Genomic DNA, 20,197 nt, shown 5'->3' on the forward strand with positions numbered 1-20,197 from the left:
TCTGTGTGTGTCTGTCAGCACACACAGAACGTCCGTGGGGTCACACACACACAGGACATCATGGGTGTTCGTCAGCACACACAGGACATCCGTGTCTGTCGTGTCTGTCCTCAGCACACACAGGGACATTCGTGGCTGTACGTGTATGGACGTGTGTGTCCGTCAGCACACACATGACGTCCGTGGCTGTCCATCAGTACACATATAAGCACGTTGGTCCTTGGACTTCCGCACGCTGACCCCTTCTTGTGACTGTTCGGATGAATTGGCCCTCGTGGGCTGTCTGTCAGTACACACAGACGTCCGTGGGTGTCCGCAAGCACACACAGGACGTCTGTGGCTGTCCGTGTGTGTCCATCTGTGTCCGTCAACACACACAGAACGTCCGTGGCTGTCCGTCAGTACACATATCAGCACGTTGTCCTTGGACTCAGCATGCTGGCCCTTCCCGTGGACTGTTTGGGTGATTTTGTCTCAATGGGCTGTCTGTTCAGTACACACAGGACGTCCATGGATGTCCGCCAGCACACACAGACGTCCGGGCTGTTTGTGGCTGTCTGTCAGCACACACAGGATATCCGTGTGTGTCCGTGTGTGTCTGTCAGAACACAGGACGTTCGTGGGTGTCGTCAGCACACAAGGACGTCCGTGTGTGTCCGTAAGCATGCACAGGACGTCCGTGGCTGTCCGTGTGTGTCCGTCACACACACCAGACGTCTGTGGCTGTCCATCAGTACACAGATCAGCACGTTGGTCCTTGGACTCTGCACGCTGGCCCTTTCTGTGGACTGTTTGGGTGATTTTGGCCCACGTGGGCTATCTGTTCAGTACACACAGGACGTCCGTGGGTGTCCGCCAGCACACCACAGGACGTCCGTGGCGGTCCGTGTGTGTCCGTCAGCACACACATGACGTCCGTGGCTGTCCATCAGTAACATATCAGCACGCTGGCCCTTCCCGTGGACTGTTTGGGTGATTTTGGCCCACGTGGGCTGTCTGTTCAGTACACACAGGACGTCTGTGGGTGTCCGTCAGCACACACTGGACGTTCGTGTGTGTCCGTCAGCACACACAGGACGTTCGTGGCTGTGTGTGTGTGTCCGTGTGTGTCTGTCAGCACACACATGACGTCTGTGGCTGTCCATCAGTACACATATCAGCACGTGTGTCCTTTGACTCCGCACGCTGACCCTTCCTGCGGACTGTTCGGGTGATTTTGGCCCTCGTGGGCTGTCTGTTCAGTACACATAGGACGTGCGTGGGTGTCCGCCAGCACACACAGGACGTCTGTGGCTGTGTGTGTGTGTCCGTCTGTGTCCGTCAGCACACACAGGACGTTGTGGCTGTCCCTCAGTACACATATCAGCACGTTGGTCCTTGGACTCAGCACGCTGGCCCTTCCTGTGGACTGTTTGGGTGATTTTATCCCACGTGGGCTGTCTGTTAAGTACACACAGGACGTGTCACGCCCCCAATCCTGAATAGGATTGTTGGGACGGCCATGGTTCGAGGAAACGTGCAAGCCAGTCTTAGGACATCAAGGCAAGCGTTGCATGGTCGAGAAAGAAGGTTAAGGACATAAGGAAACTTAGATTTAACCTTATACAAGCTAAGAGACAGCTAGGACGAGTAAGACGGTAACTGGACAAAGTGGACGAGTAGCTCGGCCAGCTCAATGAAGCTAGGTTCAGTTCACTCCAGCTCAGTCCCTACTAAGTCAGCTCCACTAGCTGTACTACTAGCTCACTCAGCTGAGACATCTGATAGTCAGCTCATCTCAGCTAGACGGACTGTCCGGGCTTTAGGCCGATGGTCCGGGTCCGGGTCAGTGGCGGGCTGTGAGGTCCGGCCATGAGGCCAGGGGCTGTTGGGTCGTTGGACAAGGCCGTGGGTTAAGTACAGGAGGTCTGGGGCGTGGGTTGGGCTTGTGACTGACCCCAAACCCAATCAGAAAGGGCGAAGGGATGCAAGTGGCCGAAACGGGACAACCCTTGGATGATGGTGCCCACTCGCTAGCAAGTCGTGCCTGTTCGTGGGGCAAGACTTACCCCCTCGTTTTCTATAAATGTGGGGGCTCTCTGGTCGATTTCATTATCCAATTCCAGAGTAAAATACTCAGAGAAAAACGTAGAGAGAAAGAAAGAGAGAAAGAGAGAGTTCCGGCCAAGAGAAAGGCCGATTGTGGTGGTGTTGTGTTCCGGCGACTCTGATCGTTTGAGAACTAACTCCGGTCAAGAATGGGAGATCAAGACAAGGAGAAGAGCATGGAGAACCCAGACGTGGTTCACAAGGTATGTGATGGGCCGTGGCTCCATCAGACCGAACGGACGGTCCATGCGACCGCACCGCGGCTCTGCTCGGTTCCTAAGTCCCATCCGGCTCTCCTTATCTGTTTCAATTCGTTTCTCTTCTCTTCTCTCTGGTTAAACACGAAATGTTGTGTTGGTTGAGTCCAAGGGACACGTCCCTAGACTTTGGCCGGACATAATCAAACCGCTAGCCTAGACACGGGTCGGTTAGTGGGATGATCCAATCGCACCAAGACTGGGCGGTTAGGACGAACGGTTGGGAATGACCCAAAGGGCACGAGTTCTCAAGAGTCATGAGTGTCCAAGAGGCACGAATGGCCAAAGGGTAAATGTTCCAAACGGTGTCTTTCGGGACAGGTTAGGACCGATCCTTATGGATCAGCCTATGGCTTGTCTAGTTAAGACAAGGTCACGGTTTGTCTAAGCCAAGGTAGAGTCGCAAGGTCTGACCGGTTGCTAAGCCTTCCGGATTAGGCTTGAGGCTTACTCGGTCGATTGGATCCAGGCCTAAGGCCGGATCAGGTAAGGGAGTCCGTTGGGCCATTGAGCCGGACTCCATTGGCTGGTCGCACCTAGATTCTATCCGGTTAGACGGATTGGTCTTTGGGGATAATCCAGATCTGTTCGTGTGTTCTGTTTATCGATTCTGGACGATCTATCTGAGTCTAAGTCAAGGGGTGGTTGGTTGAATGACTTGGCCGAAGAAGCCAAGCATAAGACGAAGTCGCAGTCTGTCCCGACGGGTAAGACTAACGACCGAAAGAGGAAGTGGGACCAGGTTGACGGAGGCAAGGCCTCTAGTGGACGACCTGAATGTCCCAAGTATGGTAAGAACCATCCAGGTGAATGCTGGAAAGCCATGGGAGCTTGTGTGAGATGTGGCAGCTTGGATCATTCCATCCGAGATTGCACTCGACCAAGCCGGACTCAGGGCCAATCCAGTGGCAGCGACTCTCAGACTTGTTTCCATTGCGGCCAAAACGGACACTTCCAAAGTGAATGCCCTAAGCGGCAAGGAGGACAAAGGAAGGGTCGTGGAGACACGGGAAAGTCGACCCAGAGCAGGCCGACCACAACACCAAGGGTGTATGAGCTGTCCCGAGACGACGACGCTTCTGGATCGTTTGATTCGATCTTTGGTAATTTCTGAATTTATCTATTACATTCAATAGAATGCTTGGTCTGGAACCTAGAGTGGCTAGGGGATTCTGATGTGGGTCTCTTATAGGGACCATCATGACTGGTGGTGTTGAAACCCACGTACTTTTCGACACAGGGGCTACACATAGTTTTGTGAGCCCGGAACTGGTAGGAAAGGGTCTGTTCTGCCTCTGTTCTGGGGATAATTCGAGAATAGTGAGGGCGGCCGGTGGGCAAATCATGCACTCACTAGGGCTCATGACTAATATCCCGGTAATGATCCAGGAGAAAAATCTGCCTGTAGATCTGATTGTGTTGCGCCTACAGAATCACGATGTGATCCTAGGCATGGATTGGTTGGAAAGTATCGGGCCACTCTCTACTGCCACAGAGGATGTGTACGGTTGGAGACTGGACCTCACCCAATCCAGTACCAAAGTCTGAATATGAGTCCGGCTCTGGATAGAGTAGTAGTGTCAGCAATCCGAGCAGAACGGATGCTTAGACAGGGTTGTGAAGCATATTTGACCACAATTACCACTATGGAGCACGGCAGGTCTGATGATCAGAAATATCTATCTGAGGACCCGTTGGTGTCTGAGTTCCCAGATGTGTTCCGTTCGCTACAGGGTGTCCCCCCTGATAGGTCGGATCCATTTACGATTGAACTAGAACCAGGGACAGCTCCGCTGTCCAAGAGTCCGTATCGAATGGCTCCGGCCAAGATGGCCAAGCTAAAGAAGCAATTAGAAGAATTGCTAAACAAGGGGTTCATACGTCCAAGTAGCTCTCCTTGGGGTGGACCAGTCCTCTTTGTGAAAAAGAAGGATGGTAGCATGCGTCTGTGTATTGACTATCGAGGGTTGAACTGGGTTACTGTGAAGAACAAGTACCCGTTGCCCAGAATAGACGAGTTGTTGGATTAACTCAAAGGAGCCAAGTGGTTTTCTAAGATTGATTTGGCCTCAGGGTATCATCAGATCCCTATAGAGCCAAACGATATTAGAAAGACAGCATTCCGGACCAGGTACGGCCACTACGAGTTTGTGGTTATGCCATTCGGTCTGACCAATGCGCCTGCTGCATTGATGAAAATGATGAACAGTGTGTTCCGAGACTTCCTGGACGAATCAGTGATCATCTTCATTGATGATATCCTGATTTACTCCAAGGATGAGGAATCTCATCGGAAACACCTGAGAGCCGTTCTGGAACGATTACGGGAACGCAAGCTCTATGCAAAACTCAGTAAATGCAGTTTTTGGCAGAAGAGCATTGGGTTTCTTGGCCACATTGTGTCCGGTGAGGGCGTCTCGGTGGATCCAGAGAAGATCAGGGCAATCAAGGATTGGCCTCGACCACGCAGTGCCACGGAAGTCAGAAGCTTCCTAGGGCTGGCAGGTTAATATAGAAATTTTGTGAAAGGATTCGCAAGCTTGGCTCAGCCTATGACACGGTTGACCGGGAAGGACGTTAAGTTCACATGGTCTGAGGAGTGTGGGAAATGTTTTTCCGCGCTTAAGAAAAAGCTGACTAGCGCACCCATTTTGGTTCTTCCAGAGGCTGACCAACCCTATGAAGTTTATACGGACGCGTCCATAACAGGACTAGGTTGCGTATTAACCCAGCATGGGAAGGTCATCGCCAATCCGTCAAGGCAGTTGAGAAAACATGAGGGAAATTACCCCACCCATGACCTTGAAATGGCTGCAGTAGTGTTCGCCTTAAAGATTTGGCGATCATACTTGTATGGTGCCAAGGTTCAGATACTTACGGACCATAAGAGTCTTAAGTATATATTCACCCAGCCTGAGTTAAACTTAAGGCAGAGAAGGTGGATGGAGTTTGTAGCTGATTACGATCTGGATATCACCAATCATCCGGGAAAGGCTAATCTGGTCGCAGATGCCTTGAGCCGGAGAAGGGCCGACGTATCAGCCGAACGAGAAGCGGACGACCTGGACGGTACGGTTCGTGCCCTACGCTTGAACGCATCAACCAAAGAGTCTGAACCACTCGGATTAGAGGCGGTCAATCAGGCCGACCTGCTTACCCGAATTCGGTTGGCTCAAGGTCAGGACGAGAACCTGAACAAGGTTGCTCAGAATGATAGGACGGAGTACCAAACTGCAAAGGATGGTACCATCCTAGTAAACGGTCGGATCAGTGTTCCTAATGATAGAAGTCTAAAGGAAGAGATTATGAGGGAGGCTCATAAGTTCAGATTCTCGGTTCATCCTGGTGCGACCAAGATGTACCAGAACATTAAGAAGTTCTATCATTGGATCCGTATGAAGGCAGATGTCGCGGAGTGGGTGGCCAAGTGTTCCACTTGCCAACTCATCAAAGCAGAACATCAAGTGCCTAGTGGGTTATTGCAAAGGTTACCTATTCCGGAATGGAAATGGGATCACATCACAATGGACTTTGTGACTGGGTTCCCTACCACGAGGAGTAAGAAAGATGCGGTTTGGGTTGTGGTTGATCGCCTGACCAAATCAGCACACTTCCTGGCTATCAAAAAGTCAGATGAGGTAGATCAGATTGTACGTAAGTACATTGATGAGATCGTCCGACTACATGGTGTGCCGGCAAGCATAGTTTCAGATAGGGATTCAAGGTTCACATCTTACTTCTGGAGGGCTTTCCAATAGGCTTTAGGAACATGAGTGAACATGAGTACAGCCTATCACCCACAGACGGATGGACAGTCTGAACGAACGATCCAGACATTGGAAGATATGGTGCGAGCAAGTGTTCTAGACTGGGGTGATTCCTGGGAGAAACATCTACCTCTGGTAGAATTTGCTTACAACAATAGCTTCCATAGTAGTATTTGCATGTCGCCATACGAAGCTCTGTATGGGCATCAATGCAGGACACCCTTATGCTGGACCCAAGTTGGGGAACGCAGCATGATTGGTCTGGAGATTGTCGAAGAGACAACCTGTCATGTCCCCGATCCTAGATAGGATCGGCCGGACGGGCCATGGTGCGGGGAGACGCACCAGTCAGGTCATTAGACCTTAAGACAAGCGTATCATGGCCCTGAATGAAGGTTAAGGGCATCAGTCAGCTGAGACTTAACCAGGATACGATGGAAACAAGGGTAAAGGAGCTGGGTGAGTGTTTAGGCAGCTGGACGAGTGATGGTTTGAGTTCAATCAGCTCGGTTCAGCTGGTATTCAGTTCACCATGACCTGTTCAGCTCACAGGAGCTGGTGCACTAGCTCACTCAGCTGGGAACAGCTAGAGGTCAGCTCAATCCGGTGAACGGTGCGTTTTTGGTTCGGGTCAGTGTGGACGAGTCCGGGACGGTTACTGGGCGAGCCGATGGTCCGGGTGCAGGACGGTTCGACCAAGTGGGTCTTAGGCTTGGGACAGGGAGTGGGCAAACTTCCAGAGTGTGAGCTGAGGCTCAGTGATCGATTTATCAAAGGAAGAAAAGGGGAGAAACCGCCACTGGGCGGTTATGGGGCGGTTATGGGGCGGTTTTGGGAAGAAGGGATGGGATTTTTGGTAACTGTTCGCCCAGGCGGTTGGGGCAGTTTAAATCGTCTTCTCCCTCTCATTTCTGCCATTCTGGTCGATTTTTACTCAACTTGACACAGAGAGAAACACAGAGAAAATTCAAGAGAGAAAGAGAGACACAAACCTTGGATTGGCCGATTTGATCCAAGAGATTGCTCTTGAGTGTTCCTGGTGTGTTTGGGCGTGTGATCAAGAGAATGGATTTGAGACAGAAAGACAAGGAGAAGGCAAAGGAGAAGAGAAGGAAGTCGCCCTGGAGACCGAACTCCTAAGGTGAGAGGTGTGGCCAAGAGTAACCGGACAAGGCCGCGGATGATGGCCGTGTGAGCCTGGCCGGTTTGGATCGATTGGCCACTCCTTACTCTGACTTCTTCTACTCTGTTTCTTCATATATGTTGTGCTATGGATTGTTTATGATGTTACAGGGAAGGATCCATTGATCTTAAGGCCTTGGCCTGATCAAATTCCCATGAAAGTCCCTTGTTCTTGTGTGGGCTGTTCATGGCCGAGATCACTATGATCTGAGCCGATTCTTTTGAATCTGATTATGGGAATATTTTTCTTCTGAATTATCATGAGTTTTCATGAATTTTATTTGGTATTTGGATCTCTTTTTAGAGGGGTCAGATTTGACATTTTTGATGATTGTTCTTGATTAGATTGGATCCGACCATGCAATGTGATTGATGCTTGTTTTGTAATCTAACCTTGCGATTGTGTGTTTGTTTGTGTTGGATCCAGGACCAGAAATGGACCGTGGTAAGGGAAAAGCACCATGAGGACCGCGGCCATGGGAAGATGTGTGGTGATTGGGTTGATTCTGAAAATTGTGTGATTATTGTAGCCTATTGTGCAACTTGTGAACTTATGCGATTCTAGTGTGTATTCTATTTATTAGGATGATGAATGATGTATGAACCTTGGTTAATATCTATGAAATATCTATTTGCATTAGTTGTTGCTTGATTGTTTAAGTGTGAACGTTGGAACCTCCAAAACTCTGAAAAAGACTTAGAATTATTTAACACTTGAACTTGAATATGAAACATGGAACTGGTTGTGTTGTTTAGTGAGGCCGCGGTCTGGTTGGATTGAGGAATCCAGGATCGGGTCTTACAAGTTGGTATCAGAGCATTCTTGATTCTAGGATTTGTTGGGTTATTGGTTCACCACACACTTGGCCGTTTGGACTCATGGTGAGATAGTTGGGTTCTAAGTAATCTTTTGGACTGCTTAACTTAGGAGTGATTGAGGTTTGTGTGTTCAGTTTTGGACTAACCTTTTGTTTGTGTTTATAACTCCTAAGGGTACAAGAAGGTACAAATCTCGGAAAGGAAAGGAGGCAACTGGAGCGTCTGGAGCAGTGGGGCAGGATGGTGCTGAACAGACCGGAGTGTTACCAGCTGGAACCATTCCAACCACAGTGCTACCCGCTCTGGTGGAGCAGGTGGACAATGCAACCGGACTTCCAGTGGGTCCAACTCTTCCTACTGAGGTTAATGAAACTAATGTGGACGAGCAGCAAGAGCAAGTCCATGGAGACGATACTGGGTCGTCCAACGTTGGTGCTGGGAGTGGCCAGAATGTTGATGCAAACAATGTTCGGGTCACTGGTGCCGAGGAGGTCATTGAGCCGACCATAAGGGGCTTGGTGGAGGCTATGCAGATCATGGGAGCTCAGATAGCCTCCTTGACACAGGCGTTCACACCATTGGTGAACTCGTCCGTGGGACAGGCTAATCCCCCGGTTCGGGTTGCTGCTGGAGTGGCTGATGTTGGTGCTGGCCGTGTGGCTGAGGTGATTGAGATAGACCCACCGGTCAGGCCAGTGCATGGTATGGACTACCTGAAGGTGCTGGAGCATATCTCCAAGTTGGGAACCAAACACTTTGCTGGAAGTGTTGATCCTATGGAGGCGGACGAGTGGAGAACCAGGTTGGTTCGAAACTTCAAGTCCACACGATGTCCTGAGGATTACCAGAAGGACATAGCAGTACACTTCCTGGAGGGAGATGCACATAATTGGTGGTTAGCTTTGGACAAGCGTACCAATGGTACCATTGAGCACTTTGCTGACTTTGAGGTTGAGTTCAACCATAAGTACTTTCCTGCTGAGGCGTGGGATCGTTTGGAGTCCAAGTTCCTGGACTTGACTCAGGGACGGAGGACTGTTCGTGAGTATGAAGAAGAGTTCAACCGACTCAGGAGGTATGTGGGAAGAGAACTGGAGGATGAGAAGGTTCAAGTCCGAAGGTTCATCCGAGGCCTAAGGGTGGAACTTCGAACCTACTGTTCTGTTTGTAAGTTCCACACGGTTTCTGAGTTGGTTGAGAGGATGGCCTTGCTGGAGACCAACCTCACCGAGGAGGGTAAGCAGAAGATGAAGAGTGTGGTGGTATCCTCGGGTCAGAGTGGTGACAAGAAGAGGAAGAGGGACTCGACCGAGGAGGGTAAAACCTCAAGTGGTAGGTCAGAGTGCCCTAAGTGTGGACGATACCACGGTGGAGAGTGCTGGAAGGCCATGGGTGCCTGTACTCGATGTGGTAAGATGGATCACTCAGCCAAGGATTGTCCAAGTCCGTTGGGTGAGTCCAGGACCTGTCACCACTGCGGCCAGAAGGGCCACTACCGCAGGGACTGCCCTAAGCTGCAAGGCAACCAAAGTAAGGGACGTGGGGAGGCTAGCAGGCCAGTCCAGGACGAGGCCAGACCTCAACACCTCGTGTGTATGAGCTATCCAAGGAGGTGGTTGGGACTCAGCCTTTCCAAGCGATCACTGGTAACATTCTAGACTACTACTTTTACAATTCCAGTAGAATTGCATGGTATGGAATCTAGGATGGATAGATATACTTTGATGGGTCTTGTGTAGGGACCTTAAGTATTGGTGGTGTGGAAACACACACATTATTTGATACTGGAGCTACACATAGTTTTGTGAGTCCAAGTATGATAGGAAAAGGTTTGTTCCAGTATGGAGCATGGGATGGTCCTGAACGAGTGAGTGCGGCCGGAGGGCAAGTTATGAACTCACTCGGTCTGGTTAAGGACATCCCTGTGGTGATCTTGGATAGGCCGATGCCTATAGATCTGATTGTTGTCCCCCTCAAGCATCATGAAGTGATCTTGGGCATGGACTGGTTGGGAAAGTATCGGGCAACTCTAGATTGTCACCGGGGAAGGGTGCAACTTGAGAACGAGTTTGGACCCCCGATCAAGTACCAAGGAATCAAGCCAACCTCTTGTAGTTTGGTGGTTTCAGCAGTCCAAGTAGAACGGATGCTTGGAAATGGTTGTGAGGCCTTTTTGGCTACCATTTACACTGATGAGGTTGTAGGGGCCTGTGACCCAGAGGGTATACCGTTGGTTCGGGAATTTCAGGATGTGTTTGGGGCACTACAGGGCATTCCCCCTGATAGGGCTGACCCATTCATCATTGAATTGGAACCTGGAACGGCCCCATTATCAAAAAGTCCATATAGAATGGCACCAGCTGAGATGGCAGAGCTGAAGAAGCAACTTGAGGAGTTGCTTGAGAAGGGGTTCATACGCCCTAGTGTATCACCTTGGGGAGCACCAGTCCTATTTGTAAAGAAAAAGGATGGTAGCTTTAGGTTGTGCATTGATTATAGGGGTTTGAACAGGGTGACTGTGAAGAACAAGTACCCTTTACCCAGGATTGATGAGTTGTTAGATCAACTCCGTGGAGCCAAGTGGTTCTCCAAGATTGACCTGGCCTCTGGGTATCATCAGATTCCCCATTGCACCAGATGATGTGAGAAAGACAGCGTTCCGGACTAGGTATGGCCACTATGAGTTTGTGGTTATGCCGTTCGGACTGACCAATGCACCTGCTGCATTCATGAAGATGATGAACGGCATCTTCAGGGAATACTTGGACGAGTTTGTGATCATCTTCATTGATGATATACTCGTGTATTCCAAGACAAAGGAGGACCATGAAAGACACCTTAGGGCGGTGTTGGGCCGCCTGAGAGAACAGAAGCTCTTTGCTAAGCTAAGCAAGTGTAGCTTCTGGCAGAAGAGCATTGGGTTCCTGGACATGTGGTGTCTGATAAAGGAGTCTCAGTGGATCAAGATAAGATCAAATGTATTCAGGAATGGCCACAGCCAAAGAATGCTACGGAAGTTAGAAGCTTCTTGGGTTGGCTGGTTATTACAGGAAATATGTCAAGGGGTTCTCGAGCATAGCTCAACCTATGACTAAGCTGACAGGCAAGGACGTGAGGTTCACATGGTCTGAGGAGTGTGAGGAAAGTTTTGCAGCACTCAAGAACATGTTGACTAATGCACCTGTCCTGGTGTTGCCTGAGGCTGATCAGCCTTATGTGGTGTATACGGATGCATCCATAACTGGTCTTGGTTGTGTTTTGACACAACATGGGAAGGTGATAGCCTATGCTTCCAGACAGCTAAGGAAGCATGAGGGTAACTATCCGACTCATGATTTGGAGATGGCTGCAGTAGTATTTGCATTAAAGATATGGAGATCATATCTTTATGGTGCCAAGGTGCAAATACTCACAGACCATAAGAGCTTGAAGTACATATTCACTCAGCCTGAGTTAAACTTAAGGCAGAGGCGATGGATGGAGTTTGTTGCAGATTATGATCTGGACATAGCTTATCATCCTGGAAAAGCTAACCTAGTGGCTGATGCTTTAAGCCGCAGAAGGGCTGAAGTGTCATCTGAGAGGGAGGCGGATGAACTGGAAGGGATGATCAGGTCCTTGAACCTCAACACCTTGGTTGGTTCAGATGAGCCATTGGGGTTGGAGGCAGTGAACCAGGCCGATCTCCTGACCAGGATCAGGCAAGCACAGGGCCTGGATGAAAACCTAAAGAAGGTAGCCGCCAATGACAAGACTGAGTACCAGACAACTGAGAATGGTACCATCTTGGTTAATGGGAGGGTCAGTGTTCCTAATGATAAGGAACTCAAAGAAGAGATTATGAGACAGGCTCATAAGTCTAAGTTTTCAGTTCATCCTGGACTGAACAAGATGTATAGGGATCTGAAAAGGTACTACCATTGGGTGAGGATGAAATCTGATGTTGCAGAGTGGGTGGCTAAGTGTCCCACTTGTCAACTGGTGAAGGCAGAACATCAGGTTCCCAGTGGTCTACTCCAGAACCTACCCATACCAGAATGGAAATGGGATCACATCACAATGGATTTTGTGACTGGGTTTCCCACAACCAGGAATAAGAAAGATGCGGTATGGGTTGTGGTTGATCGGCTGACCAAGTCGGCTCATTTCCTGCCCATCAAGAAAGGGGATGGGGTCGACAGGATTGTGCAAGTGTACCTAGACGAGATAGTGAGGTTGCATGGTGTTCCAGCAAGCATTGTCTCGGACAGGGATCCAAGATTTACATCTTATTTCTGGCAGGCTTTCCAAAAGGCCTTGGGAACCAGAGTGAATATGAGCACATCTTATCATCCTCAAACGGATGGGCAGTCTGAAAGGACAATCCAAACCTTGGAGGATATGCTAAGGGCATGTGTGTTAGACTGGGGAGAGTCTTGGGAAAAACACTTACCCTTAGTGGAATTTGCTTATAACAACAGCTTCCATACAAGCATTGGTATGTCGCCATATGAGGCTTTGTATGGTAGGCCGTGCAGGACACCCCTATGCTGGACCCAAGTGGGGGAGCGTAGCATGTTGGGTCCTGAGATTGTAGAACAGACCACTGAGAGGATCAGGATGGTCAAAGAGAAGATGAAAGAGGCGCAGGACCGCCAAAAGAGCTATGCAGACAAGCGTAGGAAACATCTTGAGTTTGAGGTCAATGACCTGGTGTATCTCAAGATGATTACCTTTAAGGGTAGGACCAGGGTTTCTGGACGAAAGAAACTGGATCCTAGGTACTTGGGTCCATTCAGAATCATAGAGAGAGTGGGTGCAGTGGCATACAAGTTGGACTTGCCATCAGCAATGGATGCATACCACAATGTGTTCCATGTATCCCAACTCCGGAAATGCTTGTCTGAACAAGACATTGTCTTGCCCGAGGTTCCTGCTGACCTTGGTAAGGACCTGACTTTGGAAACTTTGCCGGTTCGGATTGTGGATCGGTCGGAGAAAGCTATGAGAAAGAAGACAGTCCCATGATCAAAGTGGTGTGGGATTACAATGGTAAAGACCTCATCACTTGGGAAACAGAAGCAAAAATGAAAGCTATGTATCCAGATTGGTACAGACAATTTCTTCCTGAGGAAACACTTAACATGGATTCGAGGACGAATCCCAAGTTAGTGGGGGAGACTTGTCATGTCCCCGATCCTAGATAGGATCGGCCGGACGGGCCATGGTGCGGGGAGACGCACCAGTCAGGTCATTAGACCTTAAGACAAGCGTATCATGGCCCTGAATGAAGGTTAAGGGCATCAGTCAGCTGAGACTTAACCAGGATACGATGGAAACAAGGGTAAAGGAGCTGGGTGAGTGTTTAGGCAGCTGGACGAGTGATGGTTTGAGTTCAATCAGCTCGGTTCAGCTGGTATTCAGTTCACCATGATCTGTTCAGCTCACAGGAGCTGGTGGACTAGCTCACTCAGCTGGGAACAGCTGGAGGTCAGCTCAATCCGGTGAACGGTGCGTTTTGGTTCGGATCAGTGTGGGCGAGTCCGGGACGGTTACTGGGCGAGCCGATGGTCCGGGTGCAGGACGGTTCGATCAAGTGGGTCTTAGGCTTGGGACAGGGAGTGGGCAAACTTCCAGAGTGTGAGCTGAGGCTCAGTGATCGATTTATCAAAGGAAGAAAAGGGGAGAAACCGCCACTGGGCGGTTATGGGGCGGTTATGGGGCGGTTTTGGGAAGAAGGGATGGGATTTTTGGTAACTGTTCGCCCAGGCGGTTGGGGGCAGTTTAAATCGTCTTCTCCCTCTCATTTCTGCCATTCTGGTCGATTTTTACTCAACTTGACACAGAGAGAAACACAGAGAAAATTCAAGAGAGAAAGAGAGACACAAACCTTGGATTGGCCGATTTGATCCAAGAGATTGCTCTTGAGTGTTCCTGGTGTGTTTGGGCGTGTGATCAAGAGAATGGATTTGAGACAGAAAGACAAGGAGAAGGCAAAGGAGAAGGAGAAGGAAGTCGCTCCTGGAGACCGAACTCCTAAGGTGAGAGGTGTGGCCAAGAGTAACCGGACAAGGCCGCGGATGATGGCCGTGTGAGCCTGGCCGGTTTGGATCGATTGGCCACTCCTTACTCTGACTTCTTCTACTCTGTTTCTTCATATATGTTGTGCTATGGATTGATTTATGATGTTACAGGGAAGGATCCATTGATCTTAAGGCCTTGGCCTGATCAAATTCCCATGAAAGTCCCTTGTTCTTGTGTGGGCTGTTCATGGCCGAGATCACTATGATCTGAGCCGATTCTTTTGAATCTGATTATGGGAATATTTTTCTTCTGAATTATCATGAGTTTTCATGAATTTTATTTGGTATTTGGATCTCTTTTTAGAGGGGTCAGATTTGACATTTTTGATGATTGTTCTTGATTAGATTGGATCCGACCATGCAATGTGATTGATGCTTGTTTTGTAATCTAACCTTGCGATTGTGTGTTTGTTTGTGTTGGATCCAGGACCAGAAATGGACCGTGGTAAGGGAAAAGCACCATGAGGACCGCGGCCATGGGAAGATGTGTGGTGATTGGGTTGATTCTGAAAATTGTGTGATTATTGTAGCCTATTGTGCAACTTGTGAACTTATGCGATTCTAGTGTGTATTCTATTTATTAGGATGATGAATGATGTATGAACCTTGGTTAATATCTATGAAATATCTATTTGCATTAGTTGTTGCTTGATTGTTTAAGTGTGAACGTTGGAACCTCCAAAACTCTGAAAAAGACTTAGAATTATTTAACACTTGAACTTGAATATGAAACATGGAACTGGTTGTGTTGTTTAGTGAGGCCGCGGTCTGGTTGGATTGAGGAATCCAGGATCGGGTCTTACACAACCGACAAGATCAAGTTCTTGAGGGACAAGATGAGACAGGCACAAGACCGCCAAAAGAACTATGCAGATCAAAAAAAGGAAAGATCTCGAGTTTCAAGTAGGTGACTTGGTGTATCTAAAAATGATTACCTTCAAAGGACGAGTCCGGATTTCCGGAAGACGGAAGTTAGATCCGAGATACTTGGGGGTGTTCAAGGTCATTGAAAGAGTTGGGATGGTGGCCTACAAGTTGGACTTGCCGACCAAGATGGACGCATTTCATAATGTGTTCCACGTCTCCCAACTTCGGAAATGTTTGATGGACCAAGACATCGCTCTTCCTGCCATTCCAGACGATCTTGGTAAGAACCTAACCTTGGAAACGAGGCCAGTTCGAATCATAGATAGGATGGAAAAAGCAATAAGGAAGAAGACGGTCCAGATGGTCAACGTCGTCTAGGACTGTAATGGTCAGGATATAATCACTTGGGAAACTGAAGCTAGAATGAAAGCAGAGTACCCAGAGTGGTTGGATCAGTTTGTTTCCGAGGAAGCATTCGATTCGGATTCAAGGACGAATCCATCCCAAGGGGGGGAGACTTGTCACGCCCCCAATCCTGAATAGGATTGTTGGGACGGCCATGGTTCTAGGAAACGTGCAAGCCAGTCTTAGGACATCAAGGAAAGCATTCCATGGTCGAGAAAGAAGGTTAAGGACATAAGGAAACTTAGACTTAACCTTATACAAGCTAAGAGACAGCTAGGACGAGTAAGACGGTAACTGGACAAAGTGGACGAGTAGCTCGGCCAGCTCAATGAAGCTAGGTTCAGTTCACTCCAGCTCAGTCCCTACAAAGTCAGCTCCACTAGCTGGACTACTAGCTCATTCAGCTGAGACAGCTGAGAGTCAGCTCATCTCAGCTAGACGGACTGTCCGGGCTTTAGGCCGATGGTCCGGTCCGGGTCAGTGGCGGGCTGTGAGGTCCGGCCATGAGGCTATGGGCTGTTGCGTCTTTGGACAAGGCCGTGGGCTAAGTCCAGGAGGCCTGGGGCGTGGGTTGGGCTTGTAACCGACCCCAAACCCAATCAGAAAGGGCGAAGGGATGCAAGTGGCCGAAAGGGAACAACCCTTGGCCGATGGTGCCCATTCGCTAGCAAGTCGTGCATGTTCGTGGGGCAAGACTTACCCCCTCGTTTTCTATAAATATGGGGGCTCTCTGGTCGATTTCAATATCCAATTCCAGAGTAAAATACTCAGAGAAAAACGTAGAGAGAAAAAAAGAGAGAAAGAGAGAGTTCCGGCCAAGAGAAAGGCCGATTGTGGTGGTGTTGTGTTCCGGCGACTGATCGTTTGAGAAGTAACTCCGGTAAAGAATGGGAGATCAAGACAAGGAGAAGAGCATGGAGAACCCAGACGTGGTTCACAAGGTATGTGATGGGCCGTGGCTCTTTCAGAACGAACGGACGGTCCATGCGACCGCACCGCGGCTATTCTTGGTTCTTAAGTCCCATCTGGCTCTCCTTATCTGTTTCAATTCGTTTCTCTTCTCTTCTCTCTGGTTAAACACGAAAGGTTGTGTTGGTTGAGTCCAAGGGACACGTCCCTAGACTTTGGCCAGACATAATCAAACCGCTAGCCTAGACACGGGTCGGTTATTGGGATGATCCGATCGCACCAAGCCTGGGCGGTTAGGACGAACGGTTGGGAATGACCCAAAGGGCACGAGTTTTCAAGAGTCATGAATGTCCAAGAGGCACGAATGGCCAAAGGGTACATGTTCCAAACGGTGTCTTTCGGGACAGGTTAGGACCGATCCTTATGGATCAGCCTATGGATTGTCTAGTTAAGACAAGGTCACGGTTTGTCTAAGCCAAGGTAGAGTCGCAAGGTCTGACCGGTTGCTAAGCCTTCCGGATTAGGGTTGAGGCTTACTCGGCCGATTGGATCCAGGCCTAAGGCCGGATCAGGTAAGGGAGTCCGTTGGGCCATTGAGCCAGACTCCATTGGCCGGTCGCACCTAGATTCTATCTGGTTAGACGGATTTGTCTTTGGGGACGATCCGGATCTGTTCGTGTGTTCTGTTTATCTATTCTGGATGATCTATCTGATTCTAAGTCAAGGGGTGGTTAGTTGAATGACTTAGGATACGGTAGGTAGGTTCATACGTTTTATGATTATGTTGACTGAGGTTTATCTAAGTTCTAGGAACCAAGCCAAGCATTGTAGAATCAATCCGTTCTATTCTCGGTTATGATTAATGCTTATCTGGTTGTGGTTTAAGGAACTAAGGATGGATTTGGTCAAGCCAAGGAGCCGTGAAGGCTCGCTCAGTGAGAGGCTCTGTAACGTGTGGTTAGATGATGCTAGGGATGAACTAGTGATTGTCTATGAGACTGTTAAGAAGTTGTGTATTGAATCTCATGTTTCTAAGTAATACAAAGTGTATACATTATTATTCCGCTGTGCAATCTATCCCTTTGTTTATGAACCTCATATTCGAATATGACTTAGTAAAGAAAAGACTTAGAATGAATCAGACAAGCAAAGAAATTAATAAGTAAGCATTCGTATCCAGTTAGGTTGAGAGACCAGGAACGGATCTTACAGGACGTCCGTGGATGTCCGCCAGCACACACTGTACGTCTGTGGCTGTCCGTGTGTGTCCGTCTGTGTCCGTGTGTGTCCGTCAGCACAGCACACACAGGACGTCTGTGGCTGTCCGTGTGTGTCCGTCAGCACACACAGGACGTCCGTGGCTGTCTGTGTGTGTCCGTCTGTGTCCGTCAGCACACACAGGACGTCCGTGGCTGTCCTGTGTGTGTGTCCGTCTGTGTCCGTCAGCACACACAGGACGTCCGTCAGCACACACAGGACGTTGGTCCTTGGACTCAGCATGCTGGCCCTTCCTGTGGACTGTTTGGGTGATTTTATCCCACGTGGGCTGTCTGTTCAGTACACACAGGACGTCCGTGGGTGTCCGCCAGCACACACAGGACGTCCGTTGCTGTCCGTCTGTGTCCGTCTGTGTCCGTCAGCACACACAGGACGTCCGTGGCTGTCCCTCAGTACACATATCAGCACGTTGGTCCTTGGACTCAGCATGCTGGCCCTTCCTGTGGACTGTTTGGGTGATTTTGTCCCAAGTGGGCTGTCTGTTCAGTACTCACAGGACGTCCATGGGTGTCCGCCAGCACACACAGAACGTCTGGGGTTGTTTGTGGCTGTCTGTCAGCACACACAGGACATCCGTGTGTGTCCGTGTGTGTCTGTCAGCACACACAAGACGTTCGTGTGTGTCGGTCAGCACAAACAGGACGTTCGTGTGTGTCCGTAAGCATACACATGACGTCCGTGGCTGTACGTGTGTGTCCGTCAGCACACACATGACGTCTGTGGCTGTCCATCAGTACGCATATCAGCACATTGGTCCTTGGACTCTGCACGCTGGCCCTTCCCGTGGACTGTTTGGGTGATTTTGGCCCACGTGGGCTATCAGTTCAGTACACAGAGGACGTCCGTGGGTGTCCGCCTGCACACACAGGACGTCCGTGGCGGTCCGTGTGTGTCCGTGTGTGTCCGTCAGCACACACAGGACGTCTGTGGCTGTCCATCAGTATACATATCAGCACGCTGGTCCTTGGACTCAGCACGCTGGCACTTCCCGTGGACTGTTTGGGTGATTTTGGCTCACGTGGGCTGTCTGTTCAGTACACACAGGACGTCTGTGGGTGTCCGTCAGCACACAGAGGACGTCCGTGTGTGTCCATCAACACACACAGGACGTTCGTGGCTGTGCGTGTGTGTCCGTGTGTGTCTGTCAGCACACACATGACGTCTGTGGCTGTCCATCAGTACACATATAAGCATGTTCGGGTAATTTTGGCCCCCGTGGGCTGTCTGTTCAGTACACACAGGACGTCCCTGGGTGCCGCCAGCACAAACAGGACGTCCGTGGCTGTCTGTTTGTGTCCGTCTGTGTCCGTCAGCACACACAGGACGTCCGTGGCTGTCCCTAAGTACACTTATCAGCACGTTGGTCCTTGGACTCAGCACGCTGGTCCTTCCCGTGGACTGTTTGACTGATTTTATCCCAAGTGGGCTGTCTGTTCAGTACACACAGGACGTCCATGAGTGTCCGCCAGCACACACAGGACGTCCGGGGCTGTTTGTGGCTGTCTGTCTGCACACACAGGACATCCGTGTGTGTCTGTCAGCACACACAGGCCATTTGTGGGTGTCGGTCAGCACCAACAGGACGTTCGTGTGTGTCCGTATGCATACACAGTACGTCGGTGCCTGTACGTGTGTGTCCGTCAGCACACACAGGATGTCAGTGGCTGTCCATCAGTACACATATCAGCCCGTTGGTCCTTAGACTCTGCACGCTGGCCCTTCCCGTGGACTGTTTGGGTGATTTTGGCCCACGTGGGCTATCTGTTCAGTACACACAGGACGTCCGTGGGTTTCCACCAGCACACACAGGACGTCCGTGGCGGTCCGTGTGTGTCCGTCAGAACACACAGGACGTCCGTGGCTGTCCATCAGTATACATATCAGCACGCTGGTCCTTGGACTCAGCACGCTGGCCCTTCCCGTGGACTGTTTGGGTGATTTTGGCCCATGTGGGCTGTCTGTTCAGTACACACAGGATGTCTGTTGGTGTCCGTGAGCACACACAGGTCGTCCGTGTGTGTCTGTCAGCACACACAGGACATTCGTGGCTGTGCGTGTTTGTCCGTGTGTGTCTGTCAGCACACACATGACGTATGTGGCTGTCCATTAGTACACATATCAGCACGTTGGTCCTTTGACTCCGCACGCTGACCCTTCCTGTGGACTGTTCGGGTAATTTTGGCTCTCGTGGGCTGTCTGTTCAGTACACACATGACGTCTGTGGGTGATCGCCAACACACACAGGACGTCCGTGGCTGTCCGTGTGTGTCCATATGTGTCCGTCAGCACACACATGACGTCCGTGGCTGTCCCTCAGTACACATATCAGCACGTTGGTCCTTGGACTCAGCACGCTGGCCCTTCCCGTGGACTGTTTGGGTGATTTTATCCCACGCGGGCTGTCTGTTCAGTACACACTGGACGTCCGTGGGTGTCCGCCAGCACACACAGGACGTCTGTGGCTGTTTGTGGTTGTCCGTCAGCACACACAGGACGTCCGTGTGTGTCTGTGTGTGTCTGTCAGCACACACAGGACGTCCGTGGGTGTCCGTCAGCACACACA

The sequence above is a fragment of the Brassica rapa genome, unplaced genomic scaffold (genome assembly GCF_000309985.2).
Source record: "Brassica rapa cultivar Chiifu-401-42 unplaced genomic scaffold, CAAS_Brap_v3.01 Scaffold0798, whole genome shotgun sequence".
In the NCBI taxonomy this organism is placed as follows: domain Eukaryota; kingdom Viridiplantae; phylum Streptophyta; class Magnoliopsida; order Brassicales; family Brassicaceae; genus Brassica; species Brassica rapa.